This window comes from Papio anubis, chromosome 3, assembly GCF_008728515.1.
Source record: "Papio anubis isolate 15944 chromosome 3, Panubis1.0, whole genome shotgun sequence".
Classification (NCBI taxonomy): Eukaryota; Metazoa; Chordata; class Mammalia; order Primates; family Cercopithecidae; genus Papio; species Papio anubis.
The window spans coordinates 77,038,980-77,065,299 of record NC_044978.1 but is presented as its reverse complement, the minus strand read 5'-3'; the positions used below and the strand labels follow the sequence as shown (position 1 = coordinate 77,065,299).

The following is a 26,320-nucleotide window of genomic DNA, read 5'->3' as shown; positions in this document are numbered from 1 at the left end:
AAAAATAAATTCATAGTAAGAATTATGTATGGTATGATCCAAACTTTTAAGTTATTAGACTTAATTCAAATAGGATATTTTAGAATGTATTTTGAGTTCACATTCATCAATTCAGCAGTGAGCTATCTTTTGTAAACCCTACTCTATATTTTTAATTAAACTTTTATTTTCAGATAATTATAGATTACATGCAGTTTAAAAAAACAGAGATCTCGGCCAGACATGGTGGCTCACGTCTGTAATCCCAGCACTTCAGGAGGCCGAGGCCAGCAGATCACCTGAGATCAGGAGTTCGAGACCAGCCCGGCCAACATGGCGAAATCCCGTCTCTATTAAAAATACAAAAAAATAAGTCAAGTGTGGTGGTGCATGCCTGTAGTCCCAGCTACCTGGAAGGCTGAGGTACGAGAATCACTTGAACCCGGGTGGCAGAAGTTGCAGTGAGCAGAGATCACACCACTGCACTCCAGCCTGGGCAACAGAGCAAGACTCCATCTCAATAAAAATTTTTAAAAAAGAAAAAGAAAAGAAAGCAAAGATATCATATACAGCTTACCCATTTTCTCCAATGGTAATATTTTGGAAAACTATGGTACTATCACAGCCAAGATCATGACACTGATATAACCAAGATACAGATTACTTCTATCACAGGGATCCCTCATGTTGCCCTTTCATGGCCACACCCACTTTCCATTTGCCCTTCCCCCCTTCTAAATCCACCACTAATCTATTCTTCATTTCTATAATTTTGTCATTTCAAGAATGTTATTTTTTATGGAGTCATACTGTATGCAACCTTTTAGGATTGGCTTTTTTCACTCAGCATAATTCTCTGGAGATTCATCCAAGCTGCTGTGTATATCATCAGTACTCTGTTCCTTTTTATCTCTGAGAAATAATCCATGGTATAGATGTACCACAGTTCAACCATTCACCTGTTGAAGGACATCTAGGTTGTTTCCAGTTTTGGCCATTACGAATAAAGCTATGATAAAGTCATGGAAAGATTTTTTGGGAACATAAGATTTTATTTCTCTGGGATAAATGCCCAGGAGCACAATCGCTGGGTCATGTAGTAGTTGCATGTTTAGTGTTTTCAAGAAACTGCCAAATTGTTTTCAAAAGTTGCTGTACATTTTACGTTCCCACTAGTAATGTGCAAATGATCCAGTTTCTCCACATTCTGGACAGCATTTGGTGAATCCTTATATTTTTTATTGTCAGCAACTTGGTAGTACAGAAATATTCAGACAATGTATTTGTGTGAGTAATTGCATTTCCTTATGAAATGATATGTTCAATTACAGATAAAAGATGGACAGTTACAAAAAATTAACAATAAAAAATGAAAGAAATAAAATCAAACCAATAAATTAGATGACAACTACATATCTTGTATTTACTTCTAACACAATTTTTATGAGTCAATGACTTATCTCTCATTGAAAACAAGATACTCTTCACAAGCTCATCTTCAACCGCGTCTTCAATTTACAGCTTTATCAACATCTTTTTTTGGTCAAAAGAATTCAACCTATCAGCATGAATATATGATCAAAAACAGGGTGCTATCACATGCATTCACTTTCTTCTTTTCTCTTCTTTCATTTTCATTTTCTTTCTTTTCTTGCATATTTATTTGCTGTCTGCTTCAGATTATTCATCAAAGCCAGTTGTAACCCTTCAAACACAATTGTCCGCAGAAGTGTTGCTAATCATTTGAAAAGGCTCAAGAAAAAAAAAAAAATGTTGTAATTCATCTAGACTCAACTCACTACCTTAAGAAATCCATGGGATTATGTGCCTATTCAGTTATCGAGGGACTTAAATCCAGGCTTAGGTATAATAAAAGCTTGCTAAAATGCCTTTTGTCCTCTTACTGGAATACACATTCTGACATGTAAAACTGAGGAGCAGGAAGCAATCGCAGGAGGAGGAAAGATAGCAATACAAAGTGAGAATAACCAGAACTTGTTCTCTTGTGTTTTGAGTTAGCCTTTGCTTTCCATACCTTGAGAAGCATCATATTAAAAGAATGTGACTCAAGATCACAGAAAAAGTAACCTCATAGATTTACAGGCCTGCATAGAAGTTCATGGAGTTGCACAGCTCCAAGCAGGTTTATGTTCATTTAAGAGTGGAAAATTTTCAGGTTCTTCCAGAAGCACCATCTGTTTCTACTGGCTCGTCTTGGTTTGAATTATTTATTACAATAACCTCAGATTTATTAGGTTAACCTTTGGATTGACTCCTAAAATTAACTATTGAATATCATTTTTTCAGTAGAATATAAATAGACAGTAGAATATAAAAATTAATTTTACACTAGTATTGAAGGCGCCTTAAGGTCTTTATCACAACCAAAATGACAGAAGGAATTATATTGTTTATCACATTTAATAGGTTTGATCCCTACAGCTATGTAATTGGTCCACTAGATGACGCTATGGTGGTTAAAATTTTTAAAAGATAATCTGTGCAAATTTCAAACAACTATAAAAATGTTTTTAATTTCCCACCGTAGTTATCACAGGATACCTGCCTTATCAATCTGTTAATGAGAAATGGAAAAAAACCAGATTTCCCAAAACTAAAGCCAGGACTTTAAAAGCTGACAAACAGCTTTCTATGAATCTTCATGATCTGGTAAGTCTCAATATCTTAAGAAAAATATAAGTGACTTTTTAGAAGCAAAGTTAATGATAAACTGCATGCTATGAAATAATTAAATACAGAAACATTGGGGAAAATACATTTCCAAAGAAGGCAGAGATATAAAGTTAAATTAATTTTAGTGGGAGGTTTTTTTTTTTAATGGGGGAGGAAAAAAACACAGTTTTTTGCATATTTAAGAATTTTATTTAAATCTTGTTTGATTTTTTTAGACTGGCACAAAAAGCCTCCAGTTAAAAATAGACAAATTTAGAAAAATCAACTGGGGACCTAATTACCACACCCAATTGAGTAGTCAATTTCCACCTTCTTGAACTAAGCTACCTGCAGGCCATTAACACAACTAAACCAATTCCACTGCATTTTCTCAAGCGTTGGCTTCAGGGCAGCTCCTAATTGGCTGATGGCATTAGAGAGCATTGGGTGCTACAGGGTTACAGTTCCTTCTAAAAGAAGGTGTCAGTTCTCCATTCTATTTCTTTTGCTTTTGTCAAGGTTTTTTTTTTTTTTTTTTTTTTTTTGATTTATGCTTTTCCCCCACTCATACTTAATAATACATTTTTGCTATTTAGGACCAGCAAAAACTAAGGAGCAATTATTCTCCATTTTTCTTTGTTTTAAAATGTCACTTTAGTGAATATTAGCCGTTTGAAAAAAGTGTAGATAAATATTTAAGTTTGCTAGTACAAAGTTACACATAAAGAAAATAGAATGGAGTCCTAGCAGCTTCTGAAAACACAGAATACAACCTGGAAGGGATGGTCAAGTCCCACAAAACCAATTTTTTCCTAATGGGAAACATTTCAAAGTATGAGTCATAGATAACTTATCTAGGCGTTTTGAATCTTTGAATCTTAATCCTTTGAATCTTTATGAAGTAGCATCCTTAAAGGAAAGCATTCCATACTTAATTCCTAAAAGGCCTCTTTCAGATTAAACTATAGTATCAATTATAGCCCTTAATATCAACTATTATGGCATCGCCATCTTGAAATTCTGTATTGCTGAACAAAATTTTCAGAATTCATTTCTCTTTTCTTTTTTCTTGTTTTTGAGACAGAGTCATGCTCTGTCACCCAGGCTAGAGTACAGTGGCATGATCTCAGCTCACTGCAAACTCCACCTCCTGGGTTCAAGTGATTCTCTTGCCTCAGTCTCCCAAGTAGCTGGGACTACAGGTGTGCACCACCACGCCTGGTTAATCCTTGTATTTTTGGTAGAGATGGAGTTTCACCTTGTTGGCCATGCTAGTCTCAAACTCCTGACCTCCACTGATCTGCCCACCTCAGCCTTCCAAAGTGCTAGGATTACAGGCCACCATGCCTGGCCCAGAATTCATTTCTTAATTTTCAAATTAAATAGTCAATGGAGGGAAAAGCATAACCCCCTTCTTTGGGATCACTTTCAGTTTAGTGACTGTTTATTAATATTTATAGCCATAGGGAAGAAAAAACACTTGCAGCCTCTCTATCATTGTTTCTTTGTTATTATAATAAGGACTGCTGAATCCCTAATATATGTTGTGCACAAATAAACCCAGAGAGAAAACAGGAGACCAAAGTCAGCCATCCCAACATCAACAGCTGAAGCACAACCCTGCCAAAGAGCATTGGCTCAGGAAGATGGAGACAGCATGAGATGGACAACACTCAAATGCAGTTGAGTATGAGAGACACTGAGAATTCGAGGCATTGTGTGTTTGAGGATGAATAAGATACTATCCTTGTCTTCAAAAATTCCATAATTGGCCTGGTGTGGTGGCTCATGTCTGTAATCCCAGTACTTTAGGAGGCAGAGGAGGGAGGAATGCTTGAGGCCAGGAATTCAAAACCAGCCTGGGCAACGTAGTGAGATCCCCTCTCTAAAATAAAAGATAAAAAAATTAGCCGGCCATGATGGCAAGTTCCTGTAGCCACAGCTACTCAAGAGGCCGAGGTGGAAGGATCGCTGGAGTCCAGAGGTTTGAGGCTGCAAAGAGCTATGATCATGCCACTGCGCTCCAGCCTGGGTAACAGAGTGAAATCCTGTCTGAAAAAAATAACTTCATAATCTAGTTGGGAAATAGATATTTATATAAATAATTACAATGGCTACTATAATTACCCATCTCATCACACCACAAGGAGGCAGGTCTGAGATGCAGTGGATATAAGACTCACTGCACATCTGCTACACTCAAACAAAAACTGCTTAGAATTGTTTGCTAAGCACTGTCTGAATATAATGGATATGACAAAGAAGCCTGAGATCCTTATAAGGTCCAAATAATCAAGTTGCTATCACTCCGTCTTAGGCAAGAAAACCAACATATGCTGAACACTGGTGAATAGGGAGTATTAACCTCTCTAACACTGACTCTAAATCATAAATACTCAAAAAGTTGAGAATCTGTTTAAGCAGCAATAGTCTAAGAAAGCAGTTTGGAAGAGAAGTGGTTTAGCTTCTATCCTCACAACTCTACTGAAGATGCATTTTTCAGGGTCTAGAATGAGTTTTTTATTTAATGTTCAAACATTTCTCTGGAGTTACATGATTCTCTACCTTTTGCTATGCCATTCTTTCTCCATCTCCCCCTTTCCTACCCCATCACACCAAGCCAGATGCCAAACCCTACAGCTACCACTGCACTGTCTCTCCCATCTACCTCTCATTTTCCGTCTGCTTATCTGTATCAGTCACAGTTCCAAAAAACAGATGCACACCTAAAGGATTAACTGCTAAGAGATGGATGAAAAAAATGTCTACAGAGGTGTAAGGAATAATGAACATGCAGGAAGTCACAATCACAGGAAGCGATTACCACCTACAGGCCTGAAGGAGCAAGATTAGGCAGTCGTTTTACTGAAACCCAATGAGAGTTGGATCCCAGGGTGAGGGTCCACCTCACTGATGCTGTGACTGCAAGAAGAAGGAAGGCAGCCACTGCCAAAACCAAGGTCCAGAGTGTAGGTGATAGTCCATGAGGAATAAATACTCCAGCTTCTTTCTTCTCCTACCCTTCAGTCTTCTGGTTTTGTTTCCATTGACCAAGCCCAACTGAAAGCCAGAGACAATGGAACTCAAGTGATGTGACCCACAGAATTCAAAAGGGCAAAGAACAGACCTTTAGGGACAAACGGAGAAGCACCAGCACATCATACTCAGAAAGCACAAAGCCACAGGATTCCTTGCCTAGATTATTACAATTTCCTTATGGTTCTCTTTCCTCTGTAGTCAATCCTCCAGCCCATCCATTGGTTCAATAAATATTGTTTAAAATGTTTAGTTAAAGTCACACATCAGAAAGGCATTCTCTGACCACCTCCCCATCACTCTCTATCTCTACCTATTTCGTTGTTCTCTTATCATTTATATCTCCCTAAAATTATTTTGTTTTGTGTTCATTTGTTTGTCATTCATTTCTCCAACATAAAATTAAGCTCCCTGAGAGCTGCGAATTGTGCTTACTGTGCTTGGTATATATAGATCAGGCATTCAGTTATGAATGAATAAATTAATTAATGAAAGAGTGAATGGATGTATGTAAATGACCACATATGCTGGACAATGTGACAGGAGTGTAATGAATCAGCCACAGAACTTGAACATAAGGAAGTAAAAACTAACTCATCATTTTAATGGCCAGCATACAAACTGCTTTTATCTTCAGGGTAGCTCCCCAAGATATGTATTATTGACTAGATGTAGAGTCCTCACCTTTTATTACAAGAGCAAAAGGAGATAAATCACTGGTTTCTCCGCCCTGTGGCAGCCTGGACATAGACCTATGACTTGTTCCCAGCCAGTCAAATGCTTCTGCTTTAATCCCTGAAGGAGGAACAAACAGAAACATATTCTAATCATATGACATCTTGTCTCAAGAATCTATCAGTGATGCCTACTTAGGCATTTCCTGTTAAGTACAAATTTCTTGGGCTGGTATTCCAGATTTTTCAGATCTTTCTTGTCTAGTGTTAGAGTAGTTAACTAAGAGGTGGAGTTAGGGTTCAGTGTCAGGCATATCCAACAAAAAACCCAGGTTCTGTGCATGTATTCTATTGTCTTTTCAACAAACGTTACCTGTGGCATCTAAAGAGTAAATCAGTCAAAAGGGACTTAATCAGTTGGGCAGATGTGTTTTTATTTTACCCTACAATCCAGGGAACTAATATTATAGCCAAATAAATATTTTAGATACATCTTTTAAATTTTCTAATTGTGCTTTTAAAATTGGAATTTTCTGTTTCATTATAATTAATGTGTCTTAGCAATGTTTAACCCAGAAAGTTTCTTTTCATCTCCTATAATAAAAGCAAGCAACTAGAAAAATCAGCAATTTGAAGAAGTAGTGGACTTGTATGCCTTGTTCCATGAAGCGATTTTGTTATTTTATAAGTCTTTAAATCACAAAGTAATAAACATTATATATAAAGGAGTAAATGTTTTAATTGAACTGTTTTATTAGAAATTCATCGCTAATTTATTAAAGGAGAAGTAAAGGATGCCTAGAAATTTTAAAATGTCTTTATAGAATGGTAGTAATCATTTCTAATACAAGGTCACAGAATTTACAGTTCAGTTCAACCAGATGAATATAAAAATATGGATTTCTATTGGCTAGTCCATCTTTAAGTGTACATCTGATCTGAGACATCGTTCTTGCTTACGGAGAAGAGCAATGAACCTACAGAGGACAAGAATACAGGTAAGAAAGATTATATTTAAATGACTCAAGTCTTTCATTATTGATGGCATAAATGAAATAATAATGACAATTCACCATGCATAGGTCTTAGTGTTATACTGGCCTTCGGTTAAGAGTCTGATTCTAGAGCAATATTGGCCATTCAAAAAGTAATAATTTAGTAGGTGATTTGAGAGATAATGTTTTTTCATAAAATATTTTCTATTAGTAGAGAGTGATTACACAGTACTAGTAGTAAAATAGATCATGAATAGAAAGGCAGATAATAGAAGATAGATAAAAATTCAAAAAAACTAAAACTTTTCTGATATGATGTTGAAAATAACACTAATTTTTCTGGATATAGTTTTCAGTGTATAAAAACTGGTGAAACTTGAGAAATATTTCAATTTCCAATTTCTGCAATTTCTCTCAAGACAACAGGAAACCACTGAATGGTCCCCCAGTGTAAGGTAAGTTTAAGTCATGTCATTACTTATTGAGGTTGCAGAAAACACATGTCAGCAGCATTTAATACACCTACTCCAGTAATTACCAGTATTAGTTTCCAACACTCCAGGATTTTTCTATTTCAGGATGTCATAAAATTGCCAAAACAAAATTAACATACCTAATTTTTAAAAATACATCTTAAGAATCTGTAAAAGAACTCAGGGAATACAGCCAAGTAAGTAATAAAATACTACAACCCCAAAATTACAGGAACTGAACAATCTTTACTTATTACAGCTAAGCAAATTGAGGGCTAAATGTCAGGGAAATTACTGCTGGAATCAATAGAAAGATTATTTGCCTGAAGCTATAGCTCCATCCAGTGGCAGCTAATGATGACCTAGACTAGCAGAACTCCAGCCAAAGAAGAGAGCAAATAATAGAACTCAATGGAGAAGGGACTTTCTTGAAGATCAGGCCCCAATCGCACTAGGACCGACCTGTACCAACATGTGCCATCATTATCTCAGAGTATTCAAAGACTCTCAAATCTGGAAGACCATTGAGAATAAGGAAACCAAATCATTCAAGACACCATAGTTATATCTACAACGTGTGAGGAATCCAGTGTAAAGTGGTCCACTGTTCAGATATTCCACACTACATAAATAAGAACCCCAAGACTGTCTCTTCCATTGTATATACTTGGGTAACATGTATCTCTGAAATTAGAATCTGCGTATTTTGGCTTCATTGTGTTTTCTCTTACTGATGTCCATGACGTTTCTTGTGAAATATTACTCTTACCAGGATGTAAGGTTGATGAAGAAGAATCTTTATCTGATTCCGCAATCGTACCCCAGCCTCAAAACTGTGTCTTCCCCATATTATGTTCTCATAGATATGTATTGAATTAATAAAAATTGTGAATATTTTTAAAATGTGATTTTTTTTTTTTTTTTACTCTACGTTCACAAAAACCTTTGCAAATCTAATAAAAGCAAACCCGGGCCGGGCGCGGTGGCTCAAGCCTGTAATCCCAGCACTTTGGGAGGCCGAGGCGGGCGGATCACAAGGTCAGGAGATCGAGACCACCCTGGTTAACACACTGAAACCCCGTCTCTACTAAAAATACAAAAAATTAGCCGGGCGTGGTGGCGGGCACCTGTAGTCCCAGCTACTCAGGAGACTGAGGCAGGAGAATGGTGTGAACCCAGGAGGCGGAGGTTGCAGTGAGCCGAGATCATGCCACTGCACTCCAGCCTGGGAGACAGAGCCAGACTTTGTCTCAAAAAAAAAAAAAAAAAAACAAATAAAAGCAAACCCTTTCTCCCAAAATATGCACATATCCGGGAGGCAGAGCAAGATGGCCGAGTAGAACCCTCCAGCAATTGCCTACCACTGCCCCCCACCCTCACGGGAACACGAAATTGAACAACTATCTACACAAGAAAGTACCTTTATAAGAACCAAAAATCAGGTGAGTGATCACAGTAACTGGTTTAACATGATATCAAGGAAAGAGGCACTGAAGAGGGTAGGAAAGACAGTCTTGAATCACTTACAACATCCCTCCCCCATCCCTCGCAGCTGTGTAATGTGGAGAGAGAATCTGTGCATTTTGGGGAGGGAGAGCACAGTGATCACGGGACTTTGCATTAAAACTCAGCACAGCCCTGTCACAGTGGAAAGCAACAGGAGCCAGAAATCAGCCAGCACCCACAGAGGGAGCATTTAGACCAGCCCTAGCCAGAGGGGAATTGTCCAGCCCAGTGGTCAGAACCTGAGTTCCATCTGGCCCCACCACCATAGAGCTAAAGTGCTCTTGGGTTCTAAGTAAACTTGAAAGGCAGTTTAGGCCACAAGGACTGCAATTCATGGGCTAGTCTTGGGGCTATTCCAGGCTCAGAGACAGTGTACTTGGGAGCATGTGACCTAGTGAGACACTAGCCAAGGGGGCCAAGGGAGTGCTTTTGTCATCCCTCCCCCAACCACAGGTAATGAAGCTCACAGCTCCTGGAGAGAGAGGAGAGAGTTAAGAGAACTTTGTCTTGCAACTTGCATACCAGCTCAGCAACACTTAAATGGGGCACCAGGCAAAGCTTTGAGGCCCCCATTCCAGGTCTTAGCACCTGGACAACATTTCTAGTCACAGCCTGACGTATTTAAAATGCTGAAGGAGACGTCGGCACCAGCTGCGGGGCAAGATGGAGGCGCTGATTTTGGAACCTTCCGTGTATACTGTCAAAGCCATCCTGATTCTGGACAATGATGGAGATCGACTTTTTGCCAAGTACTATGACGACACCTACCCCAGTGTCAAGGAGCAAAAGGCCTTTGAGAAGAACATTTTCAATAAGACTCCTCGGATTGACAGTGGAATTGCCCTCTTGGAAGGCCTGACAGTGGTATGCAAAAGCAGTATAGATCTCTATTTCTATGTGATTGGCAGCTCCTATGAAAATGAGCTGATGCTTATGGCAGTTCTGAACTGCCTCTTGGACTCATTGAGCCAGATGCTGGGGAAAAATGTAGAAAAGCGAGCACTGCTGGAGAACATGGAGGGGCTGTTCTTGGCTGTGGATGAAATTGTAGATGGAGGGGTGATCCTCGAGAGTGATCCCCAGCGGGTGGTACACTGGGTGGCATTAAGGGGTGAAGATGTGCCCCTTACGGAGCAGACCGTGTCTCAGGTGCTGCAGTCAGCCAAAGAACAGATCAAGGGGTCACTCCTTCAGTGAAGACCCCACTATTCCTGGCTCTTCATCCTCTTCAAAAAATTCGCATGTCTACTGTGAATTTTCATCTAGTTCCCCAATTGATGTTCTCAGGGTCATCTCGGGGATCACAGAGATCCTTAAATCTCCATTCTGTTTGTGCTTGTCCCCCCAACCTCCCCTACACCCTTCCTATTCTTTTTCATTCTTCTTGCAGTTCTAGGAGTAAAGCTCCTAGCGTATTTAGATAATAGGGCAGGGGAAGCACCCTCTTTCTTTCTAGACTGGATTATGCTCACATGCTCCCCTGCCCTGACATTTTTGTAAATTCTGTGCCCTTTGTTGTAGCTACACTTCAGATTAAAGTAGGAGAAAGAATGTGCTGAATGTTTTCCTGCCTTTGCCTTTACCTGGACCTCATTCCGATACCCCAGCAAGGGGAGGGAGAAAGAGAATTCTTTACTAAAGAATGAGTGGGGGTGGGGATGGATAGGGATTTATCCAATCTAAGCCCTAGCTCCACTTACTGACCTCAGTGTTTTCTTCTATTCCTTCTTACTGCCCTGTCCTCTGCCTTGGAAAAGGTATTGGGAATAGTTCATAGGGAAGGGACAACATGGAAGAAACAGTGATTTAAATTGTATTGAATAGGGCACATAAAATGCATTCTCTACCCCGATCTGACATATAGCTTCAAAACTGCCGTGGTGAGTGCCCGTCTCTTAGTTAGCTACCTTAACTCTCCACCCTTACTACCTGTGGGATCTTTGCCTGGTTTGTCTTCTCCATGTCCTGAAGCAAAGCCAGTTCCTAAAACTAAAACTCCATTCTAGTCTTGGGAAGAAAACTTTCTACTCAGAACTGGGGAAGGGGTAGAACTTATGACTTGGGCGTCTAGGCTGTCTCTGTCCCCTCAACTCCCCGACATGCATTTACTCCTCTGCCTTGGGTCTGCAGTCGCTGCAGCCCACCCTCTCTCTGCTTCAGCCTTACACCCAAGCAGTGCGTCTGTGCTCTCCCTGTCTCTAGGTCGCTGAGAGAGGTGCTTTTCTTCATAAAACCTTTGGGATTTGGATTTCACCAGGAAGATGGAGAATGGAATACTCACTCTTGGGTCTAATCTTTCCCCTTGACCCAGAACTTCCTCCCCACAAAAATGTCTTTACAAACCTTCCTGAGACTTAAGCATTCTGCCCCACTTACTAACTGCCAGTTCTCCAACACTGAAGTGGGGCAGATAACTGGGCATATTTGAGGGGGCATCTTTGTGTAAAAGATGCATGGAGTCAGGAGATAGCCACCTTCATAAACTGCTCTGTGCAAACAGGAATAAAACATTTTTTCAAAACTGAAAAAAAGAAAAATAAAATAAAATGCTGAAGGAAAGAAACATTTACCTTGAACAGTATATCCAGTAAAAATATCTTTCAAACATGAAGGAGAAATAAAGACTTTCCTAGATAAAGAGAATCTGACAGATTTCATCAACACCAGACCTGTCCTACAAGAAATGCTAAAGGGAGTTCTTTAACCTAAAAGAAAAGGATATTACTTAGTAATAAGAAATCATCTGAAGGTACAAAACTCATTGGCAATAGTAGGTACACAGACAAACACAGAATATTATAACACTATAATTGTGATGTGTAAACTACTCTTATCTTGAGTAGAAAGACTAAAAGATGAACCAACCAAAAATCATAACTATGACAGCTTTTCAAGACATAGACAGCATAATAATATATAAATAGAAATAACAAAATAATTAAAAAGCAGGAAGACGAAGTTAAAAATGTAGAGTTTTATTGGTTTTTTTGTCTGCTTGTTTGTTTCTGCAATCAGTGTTGTCATCAGTTTAAAAATAATGGGTCATAAGATATCATTTGCTAGCCTCATGATATCTTCAAATAAAAAAAATATATATCAGGTAGACAAAAAATAAAAATCAAGAAACCAAAACATACCACCAGGAAAATCACCTTTACCGAAAAGGAAGGAAGAAAAGAGGGAGAGAAAGATGGAGGGAGGGAAAGACGGAGGGAGGGAAAGATGGAGGGAGGGAAAGGCCAAGGGAGGCAGGCAGGGAGGGAGGGAGGAAGGAAGGAAGGGAGGGCAAACTCAAAATTGGTCAAAAAAAATAAATATCAGAGCAGAAATAAATGAAATTGAGGCAAAAAAAAAAAAAAAAAAAAGATCAACGAAACAAATAGTCGGTTTTTTGAAAAAATGAAAACAATCAACAAACCTTTAGACAGACCAGGAAAAAAAGAGAGATGATCCAAATAAATAAAATCAGAGATGAAAAAATGAGAAACTACAACTGATACCACAGAAATTCCAAGGAACATTAGTGGCTGCTATGATCATTGATCATAGTATATACTAGTTACTCATAAACTGTAAAACCTAGAAGAATTGATAAATTCCTAGATACATACAATCTATCAAGATTAAACCATGAAGAAATTCAAAACCTGCATTAGCCACTAGTAAGTAATGAGATCAAAGCCATAATAAAGAGTCTCCCAGCAAAGAAAAACCTGGGCCTGATGGCTTCACTGCTGAATTTTTCCACACATTGAAAGAAGAACTAATACAAATTGTATTCAAATTATTCCAAAAAAATAGAGGAGGAAGGAATACTTCCAAACTCATTCTATGCAGCCAATATTACCCTGATAGCAAAACCAGACAAAGACACATCAAAAAAACAAAAAACAAAAAAAACAACAAACTACAGGCCAATATCCCAGATGAACATTGATGCAAAAATCCTCAACAAAATACTGGCAAACCAAATTCAACAACACATTAAAAAGATCATTCATCATGCCCAAATAGTATTTATCCCAGGGATGTAAGGCTGGTTCAAAATACGGAAATTGCCAATAGACAAGATTTGGAAGCAACCTAAGTGTCCACCAACAGACAAATGGACAAACGAAATGTGGTACATATCCACAATGGAGCACTGTTCAGCCATTAAAAAGAATAAGATCATGTCATTTTCAGCAACATGGATGGAACAGGACATTATGTTAAGTGAAATAAGCCAGGCCCAAAAAGACAAACCTTGCATGGTCTCACTAATTTGTGGGAGCTAAAAGTTAAAACAATTGAACTAATGGCGATAGAGAGTAGAATGATGGCTACTAGAGGCTGGTAACCTGAGGTCAAGGGTTCAAGACCAGCCTGGCCAACATGGTGAAACCCTGTCTCTACTAAGAATACAAAAATTAGCTGGGTATGGTGGCGCACATCTGTGGTCTCAGCTACTCGGGAAGCTGAGGCAGGAGAATCACTTGAACCCGGGAAGCAGAGGTTGCAGTGAGCTGAGTTTGCCCAGCTGCACTCCAGCCTGGGTGACAGAGCAAGATTTTGTCTCAAAAAAAGAAGTCGATGCTAGAAAAATAATTTGGGCTTTAAATTCCACATCAAGAAACTTGCACTTTCTGATACAGGCTAGAGAGAAAGATAACAAATTATTAAAACAATAAAGACATTATTATCTGCCTATATTCTAAACAGAATAGAACTTTCTGGAAAGATAGCAATGTCCTATATTTGCACTGTCCGATATAGTCACTAATTAGCCACATGAGTACTTAAAATATGGCTAGTATAACTGAGGAACCAAATTTTTTATTGTATTTAATTGTAATTTATTTACGTTTAAATAGTGACATACAGCTAGTAGATTCTCTGCTGTACAGTACACTGGTACAATGTGCTCTTCTGTGACAATGTGAAAGATGGATTGGAAGGGTCAGAGATTATACATGGGGAGGTCTGTAAGAAAGTCATTACAATGGTCCAAATGAGAGACCAAACTATGAAAGAATGTCTAAGAGTAATATTTGGAAAGGAAACCAATGGGACTTGACAATTGATAAAAAACAGATGATAAGCAAGAAGATTGAATCAAAGATGGTTCAGAGATTCTGGACTTTGTGATATGGAGAACGGTTGTGGCACTATGTATGCTTTCCCAAGAAAAGTAATTGGAAAGGGAAGATCATTTCAATTTCTGACATATCAATTTATTTTTTTTTTTTGAGATGGAGTCTCACTCTGCTGCCCACGTTGGAGTGCACTGGCGTAATCTCAGCATACTGCAACCTCCGTCTCCCGCGTTCGAGTGATTCTCCTGCCTCAGCCTCCCGAGTAGCTGGGACTACAGGCATGCACCCACCATGCCCAGCTAATTTTTTTTTTTTTTATTTTTAGTAGAGACAGGGTTTTGCCATGTTGGCCAGGCTGGTCTTGAACTGCTGACCTCAGGTGATCTGTTCACTGCAGCCTCCTGAGAAGGGCTGAGACCTGGGCCTGCAATCAGCTGGGAAGTAGATGTGGGGAGGTGGAGAAGCAGTTCCCCACTGCCCTGCCACCCACACCTGGCCTGCCCAGCCAATTGATTATGCTTTTTACATCATACCTAAAAAACACACCATCTCACTTTGTTCTCGACATTGTATTTTAAGATACATTTAGGGTGTTGTGGAGAGCTAAGTATATATTGGTTGTTACTGTTCTATGGCATTTACATTTGAAAAATATGCCACAATTAATTGGATAATTATTCTGTTATTAATATTTGGGTTGCCTTCTTATGCCCCACTTAGTGTTTCTGATGCTACTACTCATCTCCTTTCATTGCTTCTTATTCTGTGCCTGCCTTAAAATGTGGATGTTGCCCAAGGTTCTGTTGTCAGGTATCTTCTTTTTTTCTGTCCTTTATTTTCCTCTTTTCTCTTTTATCTATCTGATCTCTTCATGTGGGGGGTAAATAACTGTCTATTCCTTTGCGTAGGATTCTGGAGACCTGACTCAATCAGATTATATTCTCAGGGAGCTTGGCTTGGGTAGGTTATGAGGTTTAGTCACATATTTGTTTGAAACGGATTCTCACTGTGTTGCCCAGGTTGGAGTGTGGTGATGTGGTCTCGGCTCCCTGCAACCTCCACCTCCTGGGTTCAAGCGATTCTCCTATCTCAGACTCCTGAGTAGCTGGGATTATAGGCACCCACCACCATGCCCGGCTAAGTTTTGTATTTTTTGTAGAGATGGGGTTTCACCATGTTGGCCAGACTGGTCTGGAACTCCTGACCTCAGGTGACCCACCCACCTCGGCCTCCCAAAGTACTGGGATTAGAGGCATGAGCCACCATACTCAGCCGAGGTTGAGTCATATTTTCACCAAAGTTTATGATGTAGAGATCCCTTTCTGGACATCTGAAAAGCATAAAGCTGAGGATAAGCAGGCTGAAATAGAAGCATAATCTATAGATGAATACGACAGCTATATTCATGTAGAAGGCAGAGCAATTTAGAGGAACTAATGATTGAGAAATGTTATAGCTGATGGATCAGAAACAAGTCTGAGGGGATTTATTAAAGTTGAGACTATGACAGATTTTACTTTGATTCTTATGCCCACTTGTTTGGGTTATTCAACAATTAAAGAGTATGTTAAAAGGGCTGACAAAACGGACAACGGCCTCCTAATCTAGACATGACTTATTTTGTGAGGTCTAAGAGTGATTTTTTAACCATATTCTAGACATCGTTGCAGAAATGTCTTTCGTACATCAAATTTGACATGTCAAGTTGGGCGTGGTGGCTCATACCTGTAATTACAGGACTTTGGGAGGCTGAGGCGAGCAGATCACCTGAGGTCAGGAGTTCAAGACCAGCCTGGCCAACATGGCGAAACCCTGTCTCTAGTAAAAATACAAAAACACAAAAAAATTAGCTGGGTATGGTGGTGCATACCTGTAGTAAATGAAAGATAAATTACTAAGAAAAACATAAGGAGTGAGTTCAGAAAAAGAAGAAAGAGAAAAGGCCCGAAAAATAATGAAGATATGAAGGACTTAGAGAAAGAATATTTGCAAGGAAAAGCAAAGAAAAATATTAAGAATAGTTGTAAAATGCTAAAGAATGTGAAAAGGAGAAAGAAAAGCAACAGCAAAGTGAAATAGCAAGAAAAGGGTTTAAGGAATGGTTGGAAAATGCAAAAAATAAAACTCATCCCGCTCCAAAGAGCTATAGTTTGCCGAAGGAAAACATAGAGGTTTTTACGGAGGAAATTCCTATTCAGCCTTTTATAACTCAATCCCATGAAAACCAATACATAAACCCCCTCCCAAAGAAACTAAGGATCCATCAGGAAAGAAGAATGAAAGATCCACGACAAAGCAGCCACACAGGACATCATTTCTGGCAATTAACAAAAGCAGAAAAATCTTTACCTTAGAACTCCATGCAGAATACAAAGACAGTATATATAGGAAATAGCATGCTTTTACCTGGAGCTATTAAATTTTAAAATTAGAAATGGTTTTTTGCTGCTCAATCAGCGCTCAGCATTTGATATGATTATTGATAAGTTCTGATTTTTGCATTCATATATGGGGTCCCTAGAGTTAATTAAGGAAGACATTTTATAAATTTTAGTTTTTATAAATATCTCAAGGTTGATCTTGGCATGTTGTTTCACAGGATACATAACCGAATATCTAACAATTGTGTTTGTATTTAGCTTGTATTAAAATTACACTGTAATATCAAAAAAATTAAAAATAAGTGCACAACCAAAGAAAAAAACGATAAATTGGATTTTGAAAAAGTTAAAAACTTTTGTGTGTCAAGAAAGTGAAAAGACAATACACAGAATGGAAGAAAATAGCTGCAAATTATATATCTGATAAAGGTCTAGTGTCCATAATATACAAAGAACTTTTACAACTCAACAATAAAGACAACTCAATTTTAAAATGGTGAAAGGATTCTAATAGACATTTTTCCAAGGAAGATATACAAATGGTCAATAACCACATGAAAAGAAATACTCAACATTTTTAGTCATTAGGGAAATGCATATCAGAACCACAATGAGTACCACTTCACATTCACTAAAATGGCTATATATTTTTTTAAAAACATATTAATAACGAATGTCAGTGTGGAGGTGGAGAAATTGTAACTTTCATAAATTTCTGGAAGGAATGCAAAATGATGCAACCAGTGTGGAAAATACTTGAGCAGTTACTCAAAATGTGAAACATAATTACCATGACCCAGCAATTCTACTCCCAAGAATGTACCTGAGAAAACTGAAAATGTGATCAAACAAAAACTTGTAAACAATTGTTCATAGCACTATTATTCATAATACCCAAATGGTGCAAAAAACCTAAACATCCATCAACTGATCAATGGTTAAACAAAATGTAGTATATTCATAACATGAAATACTTACTCAGCTATAAAAAGGAATAAAGTATTGACATATGCTACAACATGGATGAATCTTGAAAATATAATGCTAAGTGAAAGAAACCAGACACAAAAGACCACATGTGATTCAACTTAAAAGAAATGTCCAGAATGGGCAAATCCTGACACAGAAAGGAAATTATGGAAAGAGAGAATTTGGGACAAACTGCTAATAAATACAGGATCCGGGGGAAGGAGGGGATTGAAAAGTTCTAGAATTAACTAGTGGTAATAGTTGCACAACTTGGGGACTCTACTAAAAACCATAAAGTGTACACCTTAAACTGGTGAATTTTATACTGTGCAAGGTATATGTCAATTTTTTAAAATACTATTGAAAAAATCAAGCCACATGGATGCAGCTGGAAACCATCATTCTCAGCAAACTATCGCAAGAACAGAAAACCAAACATCACATGTTCTCACTCATAGGTGGGAACTGAACAATGAGATCACTTGGACTCGGGAAGGGGAACGTCACACACCGGGGCCTATTATGGGGAGGTGGGGGGAGGGATTGCACTGGGAGTTATACCTGATGTAAATGACGAGTTGATGGGTACAGCACACCAACAGGGAACAAGTATACATATGTAACAAACCTGCACGTTATGCACATGTACCCTAGAACTTAAAGTATAATTTAAAAAAAAAAAAAGAAAGAAAAAGTCAAGCCAGTGAGTACCTTTAGTGAGGTTGGTAATCAAGAAAGAGCTTTGGGAGAGCCCCAAATGGGCTTTGGGAAAGCTGGAGCAGCACTTTTTAAAATGTGGACTGTGGTTATTTGCTTTAAAACAGTTTTTTAAGCTGTGTATTTATGCTTTAAGTGCAATTCTGAATGTGTCTTATATTTTATAATAAACAATTTTTAAGAGAGAAAAAGGTGGAGATAGTAAACTGGCATCTATATATTGTTTCCAAAAAGAAATTAAAGTAGTGAAATTAACATGAAATTTCATTTCTTTGGAAATGAGATAAATCAATGTATATTTAAGGTAATGATTTTTAGTATACTACATACATGTGTTGGTATCATAAACATATTCTTATATTTCAAATAGGTATCTTAAAAGATGTGTATTGTTGCCAAAAGGATTGTTTAAAATTGAAATAAAATCAGAGAAATAAGGATTGGCTACAAATGAGAAACACTAACCTCAAAAATTTACAAATAATAAAAAGGTAATTATACACTTCCCTAAAAAGTAAAAACAATGACAAATTAATTTGTAACTAAATCAACAGTTTTGTGGACTGAAAAAAAAGCAGAAAACCAGATAGTTTTATTTGAAAAAATATACACTTAAAAATTATGTGCAGTATATCCAACTTGTATTCTTTGCTCACCCACTTTCCTGTTTTCTTTCCCTTCTCTTTCTCCTCCTCCTTCTCCTCCTCTTTCTTCTTTTATTATTTAATACTCAAAGGGTCAAAAAGGAAAATAGAATAAAGTAGAACAAAGAAAGCAAAAATAAGGAATGTCAAGAGGAAAACTTTTACTTAATTTCACCATTTCTTGACATTAAGTAATGGGTATATTCATAAAAGTTTCTTGTAAATCAAATTACTTTAAATATTCTGGAAAAGTAATTGCAAAAAAGTATACCTAATAATTCTTCTTAAAATGGAAGCATTCTATTACAGCTCAGATAAACATTTCTGAAGTTTGTACAATTGGGATTACTACTCTATACTTATTTAATTTTCCTGAAAAGGATAACATTGGTAATATGTTTATTGGATAGATGTATTTTTTTCCATAATTGAAAATTTTAGTTTCAATCTTGGAAGGTGATATAGTATAATAGTTATGAACTGTCATTCTAGAATCAAATATTGTTTTATATTCTGGTTACATTATCAATAAGTTATATGATTTTTGGTAAAGTAATTAACTTATTTGTGCTTCAGTCTCCTTATCTTTAAAAAGAACATAATAATAGTACATACAGCATTGGGTTTTTGTGAGGAATAAATGAAATAAATACGTGTTTGTGTGTGGTTGGATGTGCAGAGAGCGTCGACAATAAAATTTTAGCACATGATCAGTACTAGTAGAACTAGTAGTAATAATATCTATTACTTCATATACTATGAATCTTTCTCTAAAAAGTCTACCATACCTATGTGTATTAGTCTATTTTCACACTGCTATAAAGAAATATCTGAGACTGAGTAATTTATAAAGGAAAGAGGTTTAATTGACTCACAGTTCCACATGGCTACAGAGGTCTCTGGAAACTTATAATCATGGTGGAAGCTGAAGGGGAAGCAAGCACCTTCTTCACAAGGCAGCAGGAGAAAGAAAACGAAGGAGGAACTTCCAAACACTTACAAAACCATCAGATCTCACGAGCTCTCACTCACTAACATGAGAACAGCGTGGGGGAAACCACCGCCATGATCCAATCACCTCCCTCCCTCCACATGTGGGGATTACAGGTCCCTCCCTCAACACATGGGGATTACAATTCGAGATGAGATTTGGGTGGGGACACAGAGCCAAATCATGTCACCATGAATGGGTGTTGCAGGAAGTCAGGGACCCTGAACAGAGGGGCCAGCTGGAGCCGAGGCAGAAGAACATAAATTGCGAAGACTTCATGGACATTTATCAGTTCCCAAAATTAATTCTTTTATAATTTCTTATGCCTGTCTTTACTGCAATCCCTGAACATAAATTGTGAAGATTTCATGGACATTCATCAGTTCCCAAAATTAATACTCTTAAAATTTCTTATGGCTTTAATCTCTTAATCCCATTATCTTTGTAAGCTGATAATGTATGTCACCTCAGAATCACTATTGTAAATTGATTGTAAAACATATGTGTTTGAACAATATGAAATCAGTGCACCTTTTAAAAGAACAGAATAACAGTGATTTTCAGGAAACAAGGGAAGATAACCGTAAGGTCTGACTGCCTGCGGGATCGGGCAGAATACAGCCATATTTTTCTTCTGCAGAGAGCCTATAAATGGATGTGCGAGTAGAAGAAATATCGCTGAATTATTTTCCTAACAAGAAATACCCTGGGGAAGGAATGCATTCCTTGGGGGAGGTCTATGAACAGCCGCTCTGGGAGTGTCTGTCTTGTGCTGTTGAGATAAGGACTGAAATACACCCTGGTCTCCCGCAGTACCCTCAGGCTTACTAGGATGGGGAAATTCCAGTCTGGTAAATTCTAGTCAGACCAGTTCTCTGCCCTCGAACCCTGTTTCCTGTTAAGATGTTTATCAAGACAACACATGCACAGCAGGACATAGACCCTCATCAGTAATTCTAATTTTGCCTTTGCCTTGTGATCTTTATTGCCCTTTGAAGCATGTGATCCTTGTGACTTACTCCATGTTTATACACCCCCTCCCTTTTTTAAATCTCTACTAAAAACGTGCTGGTTTTGCGGCTCAGGGTCGTCATCACGGTCCTACCAATATGTGATGTCACCCCGGAGGCCCAGCTGTAAAAGTCCTCTCTTTGTACTCTTTCTGTTTATTTCTCAGACTGGCCGACACTTAAGGAAAATAGAAAAGAACCTATGTTGAAATATTGGGGGCTGGTTCCCCCAGTAAATGGGGAAAAAAAAATCCTTCTTACCTAAGATCCCTTTTTCCACCCAAAACCCAATCCAAGAAAAAAGTATCCTTTAAATCCAAACTCATTTCCTTAGCTATTAATGCAGTTTAACATAGCTCCATATTAAACGTTACAAATATGCCAGGCTTTGTCCATGTAGAACGTCATTTTTCAATCTGTCAGCTTCTGATATTAATAACACTGTGAAAAGGAGGATAAGAAATTACTCCTTTGACTCCTTCATGATAAAAAAATTGAAATTTCATCTGATAAAATGAAACACCCAACACAGACTTCTTATTTTATCCCATAATACACACAAAGCAGTAATTTTACTTGATCATTACTTCCTAATATGCCTAGTTCTATAGTTAATTCCATAAGTCCTATATGTTCAAACAATGCTTCTCGTGTTGATTTTCTCATGTAGGTATGATCTGTTTTACTCACTGAAGCCAGAGTGGGTTGTTTTTTTTTTTTTTTTTTTTTTAAATACCTGATTATGGCACTTAACTGCTTAAAATCCTTCAATGGGAGGGGCGGAGCAAGATGGCCGAATAGGAACAGCTCCAGTCTCCAACTCCCAGCGCGAGCGACACAGAAGACCCGTGATTTCTGCATTTTCAACTGAGGTACTGGGTTCATCTCACTGGGGAGTGCCGGACGATCGGTGCTGGTCAGCTGCTGCAGCCCGACCAGCGAGAGCTGAAGCAGGGCGAGGCATCGCCTCACCTGGGAAGCGCAAGGGGGAAGGGAATCCCTTTTCCTAGCCAGGGGAACTGAGACACACAACACCTGGAAAATCGGGTAACTCCCACCCCAATATTGCGCTTTAAGCAAACAGGCACACCAGGAGATCATATCCCACACCTGGCCGGGAGGGTCCCACGCCCACGGAGCCTCCCTCATTGCTAGCACAGCAGTCTGTGATCTACCGGCAAGGCAGCAGCGAGGCTGGGGGAGGGGCGCCCGCCATTGCTGAGGCTTAAGTAGGTAAACAAAGCTGCTGGGAAGCTCGAACTGGGTGGAGCTCACAGCAGCTCAAGGAAACCTGCCTGTCTCTGTAGACTCCACCTCTGGGGACAGGGCACAGTAAACAATAAACACAGCAGAAGCCTGTGCAGATGCAAACGACTCTGTCTGACAGCTTTGAAGAGAGCAGTGGATCTCCCAACACGGAGGTTGAGATCTGAGAAGGGACAGACTCCCTGCTCAAGTGGGTCCCTGACCCCTGAGTAGCCTAACTGGGAGACATCCCCCACTAGGGGCAGTCTGACACCCCACACCTCACAGGGTGGAGTACACCCCTGAGAGGAAGCTTCCAAAGCAAGAATCAGATAGGTACACTCGCTGTTCAGAAATATTCTATCTTCTGCAGCCTCTGCTGCTGATACCCAGGCAAACAGGGTCTGGAGTGGACCTCAAGCAATCTCCAACAGACCTACAGCTGAGGGTCCTGACTGTTAGAAGGAAAACTATCAAACAGGAAGGACACCTACACCAAAACCCCATCAGTACATCACCATCATCAAAGACCAGAGGCAGATAAAACCACAAAGATGGGGAAAAAGCAGGGCAGAAAAGCTGGAAATTCAAAAAATAAGAGTGCATCTCCCCCGGCAAAGGAGCGCAGCTCATCGCCAGCAACGGATCAAAGCTGGACGGAGAATGACTTTGACGAGATGAGAGAAGAAGGCTTCAGTCCATCAAACTTCTCAGAGCTAAAGGAGGAATTACGTACCCAGCGCAAAGAAACTAAAAATCTTGAAAAAAAACTGGAAGAATTGACGGCTAGAGTAATTAATGCAGAGAAGGTCCTAAACGAAATGAAAGAGATGAAAACCATGACACGAGAAATACGTGACAAATGCACAAGCTTCAGTAACCGACTCGATCAACTGGAAGAAAGAGTATCAGCGATTGAGGATCAAATGAATGAAATGAAGCGAGAAGAGAAACCAAAAGAAAAAAGAAGAAAAAGAAATGAACAAAGCCTGCAAGAAGTATGGGATTGTGTAAAAAGACCAAATCTACGTCTGATTGGGGTGCCTGAAAGTGAGGGGGAAAATGGAACCAAGTTGGAAAACACTCTTCAGGATATCATCCAGGAGAACTTCCCCAACCTAGTAGGGCAGGCCAACATTCAAATCCAGGAAATACAGAGAACGCCACAAAGATACTCCTCGAGAAGAGCAACTCCAAGACACATAATTGCCAGATTCACCAAAGTTGAAATGAAGGAAAAAATCTTAAGGGCAGCCAGAGAGAAAGGTCGGGTTACCCACAAAGGGAAGCCCATCAGACTCACAGCAGATCTCTTGGCAGAAACTCTCCAAGCCAGAAGAGAGTGGGGGCCAATATTCAACATTCTTAAAGAAAAGAATTTTAAACCCAGAATTTCATATCCAGCCAAACTAAGTTTCATAAGTGAAGGAGAAATAAAATCCTTTACAGATAAGCAAATGCTTAGAGATTTTGTCACCACTAGGCCTGCCTTACAAGAGACCCTGAAGGAAGCACTAAACATGGAAAGGAACAACCGGTACCAGCCGTTGCAAAAACATGCCAAAATGTGAAGACCATTGAGGCTAGGAAGAAACTGCATCAACTAACGAGCAAAATAACCAGTTAATATCATAATGGCAGGATCAAGTTCACACATAACAATCTTAACCTTAAATGTAAATGGACTAAATGCTCCAATTAAAAGACACAGACTGGCAAACTGGATAAAGAGTCAAGACCCATCAGTCTGCTGTATTCAGGAGACCCATCTCACACGCAGAGACATACATAGGCTCAAAATAAAGGGATGGAGGAAGATTTACCAAGCAAATGGAGAACAAAAAAAAGCGGGGGTTGCAATACTAGTCTCTGATAAAACAGACTTTAAACCATCAAAGATCAAAAGAGACAAAGAAGGCCATTACATAATGGTAAAGGGATCAATTCAACAGGAAGAGCTAACTATCCTAAATATATATGCACCCAATACAGGAGCACCCAGATTCATAAAGCAAGTCCTTAGAGACTTAGAAAGAGACTTAGACTCCCATACAATAATAATGGGAGACTTCAACACTCCACTGTCAACATTAGACAGATCAACGAGACAGAAAGTTAACAAGGATATCCAGGAATTGAACTCATCTCTGCAGCAAGCAGACCTAATAGACATCTATAGAACTCTCCACCCCAAATCAACAGAATATACATTCTTCGCAGCACCACATCGTACTTACTCCAAAATTGACCACGTAATTGGAAGTAAAGCACTCCTCAGCAAATGTACAAAAACAGAAATTATAACAAACTGTCTCTCAGACCACAGTGCAATCAAACTAGAACTCAGGACTAAGAAACTCAATCAAAACCGCTCAACTACATGGAAACTGAACAACCTGCTCCTGAATGACTACTGGGTACATCACGAAATGAAGGCAGAAATAAAGATGTTCTGTGAAACCAATGAGAACAAAGATACAACATACCAGAATCTCTGGGACACATTTAAAGCAGTGTGTAGAGGGAAATTTATAGCACTAAATGCCCACAAGAGAAAGCAGGAAAGATCTAAAATTGACACTCTAACATCGCAATTAAAAGAACTAGAGAAGCAAGAGCAAACACATTCCAAAGCTAGCAGAAGGCAAGAAATAACTAAGATCAGAGCAGAACTGAAGGAGATAGAGACACAAAAAACCCTCCAAAAAATCAATGAATCCAGGAGTTGGTTTTTTGAAAAGATCAACAAAATTGACAGACCACTAGCAAGACTAATAAAGAAGAAAAGAGAGAAGAATCAAATCGACGCAATTAAAAATGATAAAGGGGATATCACCACCGACCCCACAGAAATACAAACTACCATCAGAGAATACTATAAACACCTCTACGCAAATAAACTGGAAAATCTAGAAGAAATGGATAATTTCCTGGACACTTACACTCTTCCAAGACTAAACCAGGAAGAAGTTGAATCCCTGAATAGACCAATAGCAGGCTCTGAAATTGAGGCAACAATTAATAGCCTACCAACCAAAAAAAGTCCAGGACCAGATGGATTCACAGCTGAATTCTACCAGAGGTACAAGGAGGAGTTGGTACCATTCCTTCTGAAACTATTCCCATCAATAGAAAAAGAGGGAATCCTCCCTAACTCATTTTATGAGGCCAACATCATCCTGATACCAAAGCCTGGCAGAGACACACACAAAAAAGAGAATTTTAGACCAATATCCCTGATGAACATCGATGCAAAAATCCTCAATAAAATACTGGCAAACCGGATTCAGCAACACATCAAAAAGCTTATCCACCATGATCAAGTGGGCTTCATCCCTGGGATGCAAGGCTGGTTCAACATTCGCAAATCAATAAACATAATCCAGCATATAAACAGAACCAAAGACAAGAACCACATGATTATCTCAATAGATGCAGAAAAGGCTTTTGACAAAATTCAACAGCCCTTCATGCTAAAAATGCTCAATAAATTCGGTATTGATGGAACGTACCTCAAAATAATAAGAGCTATTTATGACAAACTCACAGCCAATATCATACTGAATGGGCAAAAACTGGAAAAATTCCCTTTGAAAACTGGCACAAGACAGGGATGCCCTCTCTCACCACTCCTATTCAACATAGTGTTGGAAGTTCTGGCTAGGGCAATCAGGCAAGAGAAAGAAATCAAGGGTATTCAGTTAGGAAAAGAAGAAGTCAAATTGTCCCTGTTTGCAGATGACATGATTGTATATTTAGAAAACCCCATTGTCTCAGCCCAAAATCTCCTTAAGCTGATAAGCAACTTCAGCAAAGTCTCAGGATACAAAATTAATGTGCAAAAATCACAAGCATTCTTATACACCAGTAACAGACAAACAGAGAGCCAAATCATGAATGAACTTCCATTCACAATTGCTTCAAAGAGAATCAAATACCTAGGAATCCAACT

At 38.8% G+C, this 26,320-nt stretch overlaps 1 long non-coding RNA gene and 1 pseudogene across 2 annotated transcripts in view; one reads left to right on the top strand and one right to left on the bottom strand.

Annotated features, from left to right (window-relative positions):
* Positions 1 to 467: 467 nt before the first annotated feature.
* LOC103884570 overlaps positions 468 to 26,320 on the bottom strand; it is a 74,457-nt gene continuing 48,604 nt past the window's right edge. Inside the window, exons 3-4 of the long non-coding RNA XR_001902758.3 lie at positions 6,373 to 6,483; positions 468 to 1,731 (exon numbers count right to left, since the gene is read on the bottom strand). This is a non-coding gene — a long non-coding RNA (uncharacterized LOC103884570). The remainder of the gene's footprint in view (positions 1,732 to 6,372; positions 6,484 to 26,320) is intronic.
* LOC110743316 lies at positions 9,950 to 11,853 on the top strand (annotated as a pseudogene). The gene has a single exon (XR_002522157.2). The product of XR_002522157.2 is annotated as a coatomer subunit zeta-1 pseudogene (transcript).